Source organism: Anas acuta, chromosome 6 (genome assembly GCF_963932015.1).
Source record: "Anas acuta chromosome 6, bAnaAcu1.1, whole genome shotgun sequence".
NCBI classification, from domain to species: Eukaryota; Metazoa; Chordata; class Aves; order Anseriformes; family Anatidae; genus Anas; species Anas acuta.
This window is the reverse complement of record NC_088984.1, coordinates 13,626,502-13,640,650: the sequence shown is the minus strand read 5'-3', so window position 1 is coordinate 13,640,650 and position 14,149 is coordinate 13,626,502. Positions and strand designations below refer to the sequence as shown.

Sequence of the window (14,149 nt, the reverse complement as noted above, 5' to 3'; positions counted from 1 at the left end):
CACCAAGTTAAAAAGCACTAAGAACTTGTGAAGGGGGAGGAAAAGGCAAAGAAATATGCCTTTTGCTGCCAGTCCTGTCACACTATTCTCTTTTTGGATTGCCCGGATCATTACCTGTGAAAGCATTCCCAAATCTAAAGATTTCATGACTTTAATATAAATTATCAAATGACGCAGTTTAAGCGTGCACTGCTCCATTATTCCTCTCTGCTTAAAAAGTTTAAGCCATTCACTTGGAAAGAAAGAGCATGGTCTGACTTCAGCAGCCAGTCAAGCACATCACAAACAAATACCAGCTACTTACGGAGCAGAGGCCTCACCAGCAACTTGTCAGCTGAAAACTGTTCAGAAGGAATTCAGCAAACACTAAGAAGTTACAAATGGAAAAGAGTACTGGATTATGAAGGATTTAGAAGAGGAAAAAACAAAGGTAGATTTTGCCATAAATTATCTGGTATTCACTCACAATATGTGAAAAGTTTTTATCCATTTTTAAGTCTGTTTATTCTTCTATTGTTCTAGGAAAGATGACTACATGTTGCGACATGGCATTTAGCGTGGTATTCGGTAATGGCACTGCTCCTGTCTTAACGCACGTTTTTCAGCAAAACTGTACCTTAATTAAGTTATGTTATCTAATCCCAACAGCTGGCTAATTATCTGACATATTTTATACCCTCTGGCATTGAATCTGACAGGACACGATCTATTACCCCACAGTCTCCTGAACTCACATTTAAACTTTCAACCAACCCCCAAAAATCCCAGCAGTTACTGCTCAGAGCCTCTGTGCAGGACGTTAGCTTGAAGCAGTGCTTGCTTCAGGACAGGAGCCAACAGGAAGGGACAGCACACATCCCAACAGCCATCAAGCAGTCAGTACACACACAGTTTTCTTCATGGATGCGACAATTGAAGTGATTTTTCCCTCTATGGTTACGTAGGAAACAATATTTTTCCTCTTAGATCTGTATTCAAGTTTTAAGCCACATAAGTCCAGGGCTGAAGACATATGAGCTACCGTAGGCAAGGCCCTCTTCCAGCCAGTAGTAAACCTAAATTACTTGGAAAGTCCTCCCGTGGAGCAAACAGAGTTATCTGCACTATCTGAAGTGCCCAGATAGTGCCACGAGATGAGAACTGAGGGGAAGGGGGACAGTCTGCATGGCTGCCACTCTGAATGGATCTTGCAGTGTACAGATAGCATATCTTTCCTCCTCCCAAAAGGAGGTAAGATACTCCACTGCTTGTGATAACACGTTTTTACAGGCTACTTTAACCCCCAAAAGGAGGTACTTAATGAACAACAACAATGCAGTAACAGGTCTTCTGCTGGGATTTTGGCCTCTGGTTGCTGATAGGAAGCTTGCTTTCTCATAGCCACTTAACTTTGGCAGGATTTCTAACGGCACCAAGAAGAGCACAAACCCCAGAGTGTACCCAGATCCAGGCTTAGCTGCATTTACTCTGGACCTCTCTGTTATCAAGTAAGTTGCCACAGGAGCCAAGCACACTGCAGCACCAGCCCTGTTTCACAGCAGCAAAGCTTCAGCACAGAGCAGTTAATGGATTTGCCCGGTCCCCCGTGCGACCTGACCCACCCCCAGCACGTCCTGCAGCACTGACCTTGCGTTCCCCTTCATTCCCTCATCACAGAGGCATTTCTGCACCATCTCTCACACCTTCTCTCATGCTCGGAACAGCTTTCCAAGCTCTAGTCAGCACACATCAGCCCCTCACCTCATTCAGACTGCTCCTGAGAAATCCCCCCGCCTACAAACATCAAAGAGCAGGCCCTGTGCTGAGCTCCTCGTTCACATGGCACAAGAATCTGGCCTTCCATGTTGGTATAAATGGAGAAGCCGATAAAATATAGGTGCATCTAAACTCAGAAGCCATGAATCCACAAGCTGTAATATCACGCTCCTCCCTTTTTTGATGTCTGTTATATGCTCATTTATCACATCTGTCATTTAGGGCAGTAAGCACCTCATGAAAGGGACCCAGCCTCTGGCTGTTTCCTAAGACATACCTAGAGCAAACACGGGGATTATGCAGCAAGATAGAGCGCCCTGAGTCTCCTGCTGTAACAGCACAGTTACAGACAGACTGACTAAAATGTTGTGAATGCATGAAAGCAAATGGAAACATTCTGTTTTGAAAATGTGATGTCTGGGCACTTTCCCGTGGTTGAACTTATTTTTCTAAGGAGTGTTTGTCTCAGGAGAAGCTAAGCCTGCTGAACCTTTTCCAAGACTAAAGAAAGCATATCAGTCCTGACGCCAGTTATCCCAGTGAGCGCTATTCCTCCCTCTGTCCCCAGGCTGTCTGACTTCTCCCCTCCACCAGCGGAGCCATCCTAGGCTCTGAATCTGTTCCAGCACTGTGGGCTGAAGAGGTCAGAGGTACCACATGGCCACAGCTGCTATCACAGACACCTCCACGGGGTTACAGCCTACCAAGAAACCAGGGCACGCTTCCCAGTACTTTCAGAGCTGTTACGAGGAGTAATATGAAGTATTTCTTTTGCTGCCCCTGGAATATGCCACACAGCAGAGCAACCCTTCATTTCCAGCTCCTGGGGACGGCCTCAGCATTCCTGCTTCACACAAAGATGAGTGGATCCAAGAGCGCAGATTAGTCCCAGGTGTGATTCACTGAAACAACCAGCTGCTTTGAAGATCTGTTTGCTTATTGCAGGGAGGAGAAAGAAGCAGCGTCCTCCCGCTTGCAGATGTGACCCTCAGCTCTCCCACCTCAGCTGTGCCTCTACCTGCCTCAGGCTGTGCCCCACATCCCCTCCAGCTCAGCTGGCTGAACATTTTGCAACCCAGGCCCTTTCACTAACACCTCTCAAACCAATACTTTTGGCTAGTGCAGCTTGCCTGGACTGAATTAGACCCAGGAGCACCAGCAGGTTGCTTCCCTGAGCAGTGACCCCAGGGGCAGCACTTGGAAATAGGGGCTGGCCTCCCGGGTCCCAGCCCAGCTCTAATCCCAAGGGGACTCTTTCTTGCCCAAGGGAGAGCAGGCAGGACCCCAGAGCTCCTGCCACCAAAGGACCCGCTTTCAGTTCACCAGCAGAGCTGGTGTTATCTGCACTGCTCCTGCTGTGACTTCAGTGCAAAGGTCATTAGTTGCAGACACGCAAATCACCTGATTTGCATCTCTCTAAAGTGTAGCTGTAAAAATACTTCAGAGAATGATCACAGGGTGAAAGGAATCATTTTGGCAGAGCTGATGAAAAACGTGATCTCTTTACGGGCACCTTGGCTGCCAGGCCACCTCAGCTCAGCCCAGCCCTGACCTGCAGGGCTGAATTTCTCGCAGGAGAGGAGCGCAGATGTTCAGCATCTGCAGCAAGGCGCTCTGCCGAGCCACATAACTGACAGCAGTGAGTGTGTTTTGTGATGTGGGTGCCACAACGGAGGCTGCTGCAAAGAGCAGCCACCCGTTGACTTAGCTTGCTTTCTTACAGCTACTGTTAGACTGCCTTGGGTTCACATGGATGAAGATCTGAAGCTTAATGCAGTCCCTTGAAGTGTCCAGGCCCAGTAACTATTGAGATTGGGAGAGAGATTTGCCTCCAGAAGGACACCAGCATCAAGCAAGCTCCAACATTTTGGAGCTCACCTGAGGAGTTTGCAATGTTGCACTTGCACGTCTCCTCAACCAGCACCTCCACCTCTCTCAGCTTTCAGAGGTGGATTTAATTAACTGTAGCAATTAATCAGGCATCTCAACTCCACCCAGCCTCAAATGTCACCTCTCAGCACCTGCTTCACTCTAAAATGATCTCCATAATAGTAATTACACCAGGACCTCACAGGACTTTTGGCAAACATGCCCCCAAGTGGACCATCCCGTGGGGAATGCCAAATCATCACGTCCACAGAACAAGCCTCTCCCGCTGCAGCTCAGAAAAGGCATGCTGTTCTCTGGGTGTATCAACCAACACTGGCAAACTGCAGAAATCCACAATTATTTGGAAACCTAATGCATTAATTCAGAGTGTTATGTATCCCTCTGCTAGCTTCTCCTTGGATCTCAGCGTGCAGTATGATCTCTCACCCAAGGTGGGCAACAGGACAGCTCTATTGCCATCACCTTCAGGGATCACAGAGAGGGTCTTCCAAAAATCTAGAAGCACAGAGCATGCAGCAAGTTAGACTACAGAGTTTTTCTTCCTGGAGAAAAAAAAAAGCAACAACACATTAAACCTTTCCCTGTGTTTCACTCATCACAGACACGTTGCTTCCTGAAAACAATGCGGAAAAGGGAGTGAAAGGTAGGTTTACCTTTACCATAGGAGAAATCTGGGTCCCCACATTCAGCCCTGGCTGGTGCTCCCTTCCCCAGATTCTGATTTCCTACAACTAAGAGAAGGGATTAGTCTGAAGAGTCTTGAAGTGCACAGAAAGGTTATGCACAGTCAGTAAGGGAGCAGAGATTAGATCCCATGGGCTGTTAGGCACTAGTAGAGTGCATTTGCCCAAGGCTATTCTGTGTAGGAAAGGCTCTGTTGTGCATGACATTTTACTAGTTGGGCAGGAACACATGACAGAGTATCTGACAAGAACATGACAGCAGGGTCTTTATATGGCTCAGCAAGCTTCACATGGATCAGCGAAGCAGCACTGGTCCAACTCAGACTGAAAGAAGTGCTAAAAAAATAAACAGAAAAGTTTTTTTTTTTTTTCCTTCTTTCTAAGAGTATTTAAATCAACAAACAGCTATGTACTCTACTTGTTTTCAACTTCTGCCATGGCCCTTGAGGCTGATATTTCAGACAGGCTGAATACTGTACCTAGGGTTTCATCTGCACTTATCCAATAGTATGGATAAGCAGCCTGATCCCTCCTGAACCCATGAAGGAACAGCTCATGGATTCTTGAAAAAGCAAGAGCTAGTGGGTGAAGATGACAGACAGATGCCCCCAGCTGGCTGCCCCACAGATCAGGCCTGCTACAGTCAACCACAGCAGCTTTCTTCCGTGCAAGCAGCAGAGAGTGCTGATGTACCTGGATTCCAGCAACACCAGCTCCCCTCTGAGCTTTCTGCAGCAAAGAGGGACTGCACTGGCAGAGTATTCATAATGCTGTGGGTGAACATAGACATCAGTGGTGTTTCCAAATCCAGTTTCCAAGACAAAGTTTCCACTTGCTCAGCCAAAGCCAGAGCTCAAGGAAAAAAAAAAAAAGAAACATACTACATATTTAGCAAATGCAATGTTTTCTCATCCAAACTGGCCATGAACTTTGCCATTGGTACTTCCTCTTGTACTTTTCAAGTTCACACCTGACACCATTCAGCAGTTTGCACGGTCAGATAAGAGACAGAACCAAGGCACAAGTCTTGAAGATGAAGCATGGCACTGAGACGCAGGAGGCTCTGCCACTCGGAGACCTCTTCAAACAGACACAGCAGGGCCCAAAGACATCAAAACAGAGCACAACTCACTGGTCTTTGCTCTGGCTGAACATTGACACAAAAATACATGGGCTTACTCTTCCCACCCAGGCTTTTAGAAAGGAGTTGGGGTGCCTGCGGTGGGCGTGCTGGTGGCACCACTGAGAGCCCCTTTTCTGGAGGATGAGATTACCACCTGTCGTTGGCTCCAAATGCAACACAAGGTCTGGCCATTAAGATGACGTGCAGTAGCTTAGGAGCAAAACGCTGCCAATTAACTGAAATTCTGCTGGCACGCTCAACCTCTCATTTGGGAAAGAATAGTGCAGCATCCTTGAGAGTTTGGTTTGCTTAATACTAAAAAAATTCAGTTGATGATGAAGAAAGAAAACTAATTGCAGCATTGTTATGCAAACACAAGAAAATGTATTGTTACACAAGTCAGTGATCTTGCAACTATAGTGTCTTTTGGCCTGGGCTTCCAGAGATGATCTTGGTCTTCAAGATGTCAGCCCTCATTTTTTAAGTCTTCAACCTGCTACAATACAAAGAAATCCTAAAAATAAAAACCAAATGCAGCTGGCAGTTAAAATCCTACATGAGGAAGGCTTGGCAACATTTCTGACAACCATTTTATTTATCAATTTATTTCAGATCAACAGGGTTTGATATTGCACGTCAAACTTGGATCTGCGTATTGAAAGAATTGACAATGACTTCAAATCAAACTCCTTTCCTCAGGCTTTAAAATAAGTTCTGCTTCAGTGGGGGAGGGTTAAAAAGCAAAATAGGGTTTAATTTTTAATGACACTTTAAATGAAAATGACAAAAGGCTCAGATAAGAGGTACTAGATACTGCTTTGGCCAGAAGTGACTTTTGACTGATTTTTTTTTAAGAATTAAATAAATTTTAGTTGACACAAAGTAGTGTTTGACTGGGAAACAGTGAACAGGGAAGTCAGAGGGTCTGCAACTTCTGCATTTAAAATATCAGCATCGCTACCTTCATTTCCTTTGTGAAGAACGAACGCTCAACTGTCTGAGCAAAGCTGAACAGTCACTGGAGACACCAGTAGGGACTGGCTGGAGGCAGCCTGAGGCCAAGCCCTGCCCTGCTGCAACAAGTGGAGAGCCCTGAATGGGCTTTGGTGGCTGGTGGGGTCCAAGCTCTCTGAGCTCCTGCACTGCATCTCCCCAGATGCCCATGTCTATGATGTCATGAGATGCCACGGGAGGCAGAGTTTGGACCCAGTCACCACTAGCCCCTCTCCTTCCCCCATCCAGGGGCCACCAGCATCACGAAACTGGCCAGCCCAGAGAGCCCATGGAGCAAGCATGGCCACGTCTCACCACCTCTCCCCTCAGGAAGGCATGAGATCTGGTGGGAGAGCCCTATACTTAAAGCCCATACAACTTGCACAACAGAAACCAGGAGCTGCGAGCCCTCTTACTCCACCACTACTCTCCAGCAAGGAGAGTGACTTCTGGCATCTACAGTTACACCCTTCTTGCCCAAGAGCAGCTGCTCTGTTTTTCCGCTACAGAGAGCGGTGGTTTATTTTGGCACGTTATTCTTATTTTGTAAGTATTTTGTATTTGTATAACCATATAATTTTGCAGCTAGAACTTTCCCTTCCTTACTTAGCAGGTGATGCTGTACGAGGGCAAGTGGTAGTCGTCGATCTGACATGTTGAGGCTCATCAGCTCTCTGCTGGGGAACAGCCTTTGTTTCCAAGGTCTAGACCAGAGAAAGACCCTTGCGGCAATGTTAACCCAAGCCTCACTAAACAAGGCAGAAAAAACATTCTTCTGTGCACTCTCAGAGTTACAAGTGTATCTCTGGTACCTGGTTAGCCTCCAGGCTCTTTCAGAGTCAGAGGTAGGGAGATAACTCCTTATGGTGCCCCCTGCTCTAAATAAAAAAACATATTCATAGACAGCCTGCAGCATACAGCAGCGTCAAGGCTACTTCAGCTGACGTACGGTCTAAGTCCATGCACAGTGGGGTGTGCAAGAAGGCAGTAGGTATTTGTGGAGAAGGAACAAAGGTGAGGGCAGGGATCATGCTCAGTTATGAGAGCTAAAGCCATAGCAGAACTCACGCATGAACAAACCCGAAGCTGCTGGTAGGAGTGCAGAACACAGCTGTTTACACAAGTCAAGAGACAAGCCTTGTTCTTCACAGCTCTCAGCTCTACTCGTTCAGCACCTGGTTCGGTCTCTTCTTAGGAAAGGCCAGAGTCACAGACTTCAGATTTTGCAAGCAACAGAAGGCACGTGTACCCAGCGCTGTGACTCAGCCCATGCCAGCATGAGTCCTGAGTCACACCGCCGTCACCTGGATCTGACCTCCTCCCGAAGTCAGCAGCACCTGAGCCAGTTATGGCACCGCAGACCAACTCTGCTTCCAGTTTCTTCAAGTAAGAGGACAGTTTCGATACAATCAAAGAAACCTGTGCCTGATGCTATTTTCTTTCATCACAGCTTTCAAACAATGCTCGGTTCAAATCGGTCTCATTTGTACTTGTTGCAAGAAGCCACATGTTCTACATTCACGTCCCCAGGCCGCAGGAAGATGCGATGCACCCAAGACATACAGTAGGAATTTGTTTCTGTCCAGTGCACAGATGTTGAAAACTAACCAGGCATTATCACTGTAAAAACACATTAGATCCGTTGACAAAGGAATGACTTAAATCACTCAGAGACCAAGGGGGAGAGTGACAGTCTTTTCTAAATTTACATTTTTTACTCTTTAGCAAGAAACGAAACAAAATCTACATTAAGGACGCGATTGAGATTTACAAAGTGTAAGCACTTGGAGTTACAAACTGCCAGAATTTCAGATGTCAGTGTAATCTCAGTTCAACACTCTTGTGAATGCGCACTGAGACAGGTTTTACTTATTCGTATCACCCACCAATGAATGCAGGCACCTCATGAGTGGAAAGCAGAGCTGCATTACCATAACACATTGACAGAAGTTTAGGAAGGGGAGAGGGGGAAAAAAAAAAAAAAAAAAAAAACCACTGAAAATAAACTGGGTAACATAATACCAGATAGAAACAAATGGAAGATGCATAAGTAGTTACTAGCACAATAGCCCAAACCTGATACTGTTACAGCTAAAAGACAGCCCCTCTGCATCCTGCCAAGAATGACCTCTAGCAGCCAAAGAACAGAGGACTTCAGCTTTGTTGGTTGTTTTTCTGCATGTTGTGTTGTGTGTTTTTTTGTTTTTTTGTTTTTTGTTTTTTTTTTTTTTAAACAAAAGAGATTTTCAGCATCATTTCCTCCTTAATCACAATAAGCATTTGTTTTTGAGCACGTACTTCAAAGTAAATTACTGTACAGATAAAGAACAGTATTCAAGACTGAACAAAAATGCAAGTAGCCCACAAGTATCTCCTGTACAACTGCATATCTTCATTTTGATCTTCAACATAGATGCAGATTTGTTGGGAAGCTAAAAAAAAAAAGTCAGGCTATGCATTTCTGAAGCACCAGACAAGACAAAACCACATTCAGTTATTCAACATATCATCCAGCTAGTATAGCACTGCATATTAACTCTAGGATTGAGGAGAATCTCCTCCCCTAATTAAAACCACAGCTTGGTTTAAAATTTTAGCCCACTCCTGGTCATCCTTGTGACACAGCCAGAAGAGCGATGTGTCTCAGACTTGATAGGCTACAGCCACAGCTGAAGGAGAAATCCTGAACTGTGCACGCACTCAAAAAAAAAAAAAAGTACAGCTCTATGGTAAGAGCATGTATTCTTGGAAGAGGAATTAAATGCAAAATGCAAAAATACCATTTCAGACTTTTTTTTTTTGGTTACATGCCTCACCATAACAGGAAAGAAAAACCCTACAAAACAGAGACATGGAATAGATTCTGTGGACTTCCCCAGAAATGCAATCTCATTAAATGACATTTTAAGCAATACTAGCATTGCCAGCTCAAAGTGTTTAAGCACCATCATGACTTTTCAAGCCCTGAGAATCTTGTTATTTGCCTTATGGCTTTTTCACACATAAAATGCACTCAGATCACAATTTAAGCTCAACTCCATAACATTTCCACAGAAACTAACAAGTCAAAATATTAAAATCTTTGCTTTTTTGTATAAGTATGATTTGATGGACTGGAGGGAGTGAACACAAAATATTGCGAGAATAATAATTAAAATCACAAAAGTTGGAAGTGCTTAGGCAGCCTCAAGAGAAGTTATTACACCTTGTAGCACTTATTCAGTAAGGCTTATATACCTTCAAGGGCAGTGGTATCACAACCTTCATCAAAGGGTGTTGCTGCTGTCACCTCAATTTTACCACCAAGACTTTATTTTAGGTCTATTTCTTTCCCACAATTCTAGCTCGTGTCTTTTTGTTTACTTCCACTCTTTCTGCACTGCAGCCATTCAGATATTGAAAGAGGGGCTTCCTAACTCACACTCCCTCTGCTGACTCTCCAGTGGTGCAGTGGATTATTTTTAAATTTTATTTTTAATGGGCTGGGTATGACATTCTTCATTGGCACAGTCACACGTCTTTTTCAAGATGAAAAAGAATCCAATCCACTGATCTTTAAAAGGTTCAAGTCAGGTGTGGTTGTGGGTTGTTTTTTGTTTTGTTTGGTTTTTGGCAGTTTGCTGCAAGTGGACAGTATCACTGATTCGTCTGTTTAATTATGTGTTCTGAGCAAACCAGAGACCATTCACAGTTCCTGTAGTATCAGCATAATGTATAAAAGCAGACAGCTGCTTGTTCTTCCCAGAGACCTTGATATCATCAGTAGCCCTGGATTGCACACACCACAGCCTTGTTATATATACATAGTGTTGCATAGTGCTTGACCTAATATTATACTGATGAGCTCACTTTGTACCTTAAAGATGCTGCAGAGAAGGATAGGACAAGAGACTTGCAAAATTTGTGGACCTCAAATTCAGCTTTGCAAGAAGCCCATTAAAGAATCTGCTTGATCTTCCTTTGCATAGTACGTGTGCAAATATATATGTGCATGTTTAAAATATATATTAACCTTCAGCAAGATTCTTTGTTTTCCCCTGTCTAGCACTGCACATCCCACTTCAAGTGGCTATACCAAGGTCTTTTACAGACTGCATCATCCAGAGGCTTTTTCTTTGACACTCATCCCAAACCTCTACCTTATGGTGTGAAACCTCTCCTACGCCACGACTGCAGCCTTTCCATGCAGTCACCAGGCTCGTGCCCCTTTCTCCCTGTGGCAACAGTTTAACCTCTCCTGATAATGTTCTCCATTTAACCCTTCCAAATTCCTATATTCTCAGCTCCCAGCCTAACCCCTCCTTAGTCCATTTGCAGGGAAAGTCATAATTTGACATTGCACCATAAATTGAGCAGTTTGGTTAACAAAGGAATCACCCGGTACCTTACAAAACATGCACAGGCCCATTCCTCAGTACATGATTCTGATTCGGTAAGTGCTGTCAAGAGATTTTTCTCTCCAACCCCCACTCCCCAAGAATCTGAGCCAGTAACAGGGAAAGAAAATAGATTTTTTTTTTCCCCTTAGTAACATACCATGAACATTTGTTAGAATTGAAAGGCAAATTTCTGATTAACCAGATTTATGACCTCTTTAACGTTCAAGCATTTGCAAAAAGTGAGTGCAAAGTTCTACGCTCATGAATATTCTCCTACCTCACATGAGCAAACTGTCGCCCAAGGTAAATTCCAAATTGTTTGTGTTTGTAAAATTGGGAATGCTAATTAGTTATATAAGTCACAATGTATTGTTTCTGTTCCTTAACTTGATGACAAAACTACTTAACACATCTTAAATTGCTAAGTGTGAAAATTACCGATATATAATTTATCACTCATTTTGGATTGGTTAATTACACAAGTTCCCACACAGATTGCCTATGGCATATTTGTCTAATGATCTAATTATTCCCTGAAGAAATTAGTGAATAACTTTACATGACAAACCTGACAATTTCACAATCTGCTCCTGGACAATTTGTAAATAGATAAGTTTGATGATATTTTGATTTTTATCTATTGGTGAACTAGTCAATCAGAATTGCGGGTCTTCATCACCTCCAAAAAGAAAAAAATCAGACTGTTTTTATTTAAAATTACTATTTCTCCCACAGGCGAACTGGGTCTGCCCCAAGCATTACACATTTGTCTGTTTGCTAAATGGGTTGAGAATATGATTAAAGTAAATGGAGAAAAATAACCTAAATCTAGTGTGCTTTAGACAGCTGATGCCTATGATTTCTCTTTGGAGAAAACTAAGCAGCATATGCAGGAATAATATGTTGAGAGGCTCACAAGGACTGCACAGAGGTCACCTGAGAGTTTCTGCCTAGAAAGCGAGCCCATTACAACTTCACCTGATTTTTGGGTCCCAGCCCAGCAAACAACTGAGAAGAGGTGTAATTTTCAAACAGAAAAATACCAAAATCCTTTGCTGTCAGAGCCCAGCTGGACAGCCGCTGACGCATGACATCAGGAGCCGTACTCATCACCTTTGCTCACAAGGCGAGGCAGCTGGAGCCCTGCGATGCCTGCTGTAGCTCCACTGTGCAAGGCTCAGAGCAAAGGAGTCCAGCAAAACCCTCCAGAAACTGATCCCACCCGCCTCAGATAACCTGAGCTGCGATGGCTGGTGTTACTGCCACCAGGTCTGCCCAAAGCTACCAACACAGGACCGCCTTGCTCCTATGTTCAGATCTGTGGTACTAGGCAGGGTTTTACTAAAAAGACACCAAGATCCCATTCCTTACAGTGCTACAGAGAAATATATTAAGAAGGACTTATGAAAGTCAGTGATAGCTTAGAAGTCTTCAGGGAAGGGCAAGAGTTATTTTATATTGGTCACAAAAAAATAATAATAATAATTAAAAACCAGCAAGAGAACTGCCAAGGCTTCTCTAGAGTGCAAAAACTATAGACCGTATCAGCTGCAGAAGGACCTGAAAAACTGGCCTTTTGGAGCAATGTGAGCTTGTGTTGGTTGCTATGGCTAGAAAGAAAGTGGTTTTCCCTGAGATAGCCTCATTTAAAGATACTGAGGCTGAAATATTGACTTTGTATATCAAACCTATTTTTACCCAATACCATACACTTCACATGATCAAGCCTGACACCAGGCCACTTTGGTGGCTGGAGGCATAAACAGTTTGGGACAGAGCACATATCTGGACACATAGTCACTTGTCTACATTATCTTCAGTCCACCAGATATATGAAAAATGGTGTCAAAATACTAAAGGTCACCCTGAAGCAAACTAGAGAAGGCATATGCCGATCCACACGGAGCCCTGCTCAGAAACATTATGGGTCCTGACAACCACCAGCACTCTGTGACAGCTGCACATCACGACAGAAGAGAGCAAGGGTCTCCTGAGGCTGCAGCCCCTTACCGATTCCCTCCTGGGACCTCACCAGAAGGTGGCCTTTAAGTTACAGGGAAGGGAAAGAGCAGAGAAGAATCTGCCATCTTGTGGGAGAGATCTTGGAAAATCTCCAGTGGTAAGAGGGTGACCTCATGGAGCTCCTGGATGCACAGAGAACAGGAGAAGAGCAGCTATGCCGTTTTCTGAGCACTGTAGAGCTGCTAACCATGAAATAGCAGAAAGCAACTCAAAGGCTAATTCCAGCCTGGCAGTGAGGTTAAATATTTTGCTGGGTATAAGTGCTTGTCAATTTCTTTAAATGAAATTTTGGCTTGGAAAGAAAAACATGCTATCAGAACCTGCATCTTTAAGGACTGAAACCCCGGGGGAGGAGAAGGCTGGAAAGCCTTGTTGTTATGCACTGCCAGTTGGAACCAGACCCAGATTAAAGCAGATTTCTCACAAGAATGTGAAGCATTGAGTGATGGCTGAATACCACATGTATCGCACCTTCACCACCAGATCCCTGCTTCTGTCAGTACCTCCACGGGCTACCACACTGCAGTCCCCACTGCAACCAGCGCCATTAGAAACCGAAAAAAAAAAAAATCACTGAAACGCACCAGACAAGCCGCTCAGCTTCTCTTACCGCTTGCTTATGCAAAGTCCCTCTCTCCCTTCAAATTTCAACCACACTTCATATTTCAGACTGAAAACAGAGTCCAAGCCCGAACGTTACTGTACGTACAACACCTACTACTTTTTCCGCGCTATCAAACCCGCTCGACAGATCAATCATAAAAGACATCTTCTATTCTTCAGCTCAGCACTCCCCTCTGAGCACGCTAACAGGTAGCACTCAGGCAGCAGCAGATTTCTCAGAGTGCATCCAGCTGTGCCTCACGTCACTGTTTTTATAAGGAGGATCAGATAAAACGGGATAAGAAAGGATGACATTATAAGGCACAAGCAAGCTAACAAAGGGATGTGCTCACTTACATCAACAAAAGATGAGGATAAAGCACTAACAGACTATTAATAATCACTCTGGGTGGCATGATGTCCATTTCTGTTGTACCAGAGGGCAACACAGCCTCTGCAACCTGTCCTTCATCAGGGAACTCATCCACAGGAATGAACCAGGGGATTAGGAAAGAAGTGACAGTTCTCCCAAAGATGAGATTTTTAATATTTTCATCTGTAACCTTACCACAATGAAAACCTCCATGATTATAGCAGGCAGAGCACATCACTTGCATAGCGCACAGGCATACTGTGAAAGATGGAGTCATTGTGTTCACCTGAGGAGGATTGCACACCAGGACATCAGACAGACAGCCGCT

The 14,149-nt window shown here is 44.3% G+C and overlaps 1 long non-coding RNA gene across 3 annotated transcripts in view; it reads right to left on the bottom strand.

Moving 5' to 3' along the window:
* Nucleotides 1-2,520: 2,520 nt before the first annotated feature.
* The window catches only part of LOC137858960 (uncharacterized), a 29,685-nt gene continuing 18,056 nt past the window's right edge, over nucleotides 2,521-14,149 (bottom strand). For 2 of the 3 annotated variants that reach the window (XR_011098096.1, XR_011098097.1), the window contains one exon: nucleotides 8,650-8,876. This is a non-coding gene — a long non-coding RNA (uncharacterized lncRNA). Of the gene's footprint in view, nucleotides 4,188-4,298; nucleotides 4,377-8,649; nucleotides 8,877-14,149 lie in introns of those variants that run through there. The other variant, XR_011098098.1, reaches the window with a different exon arrangement.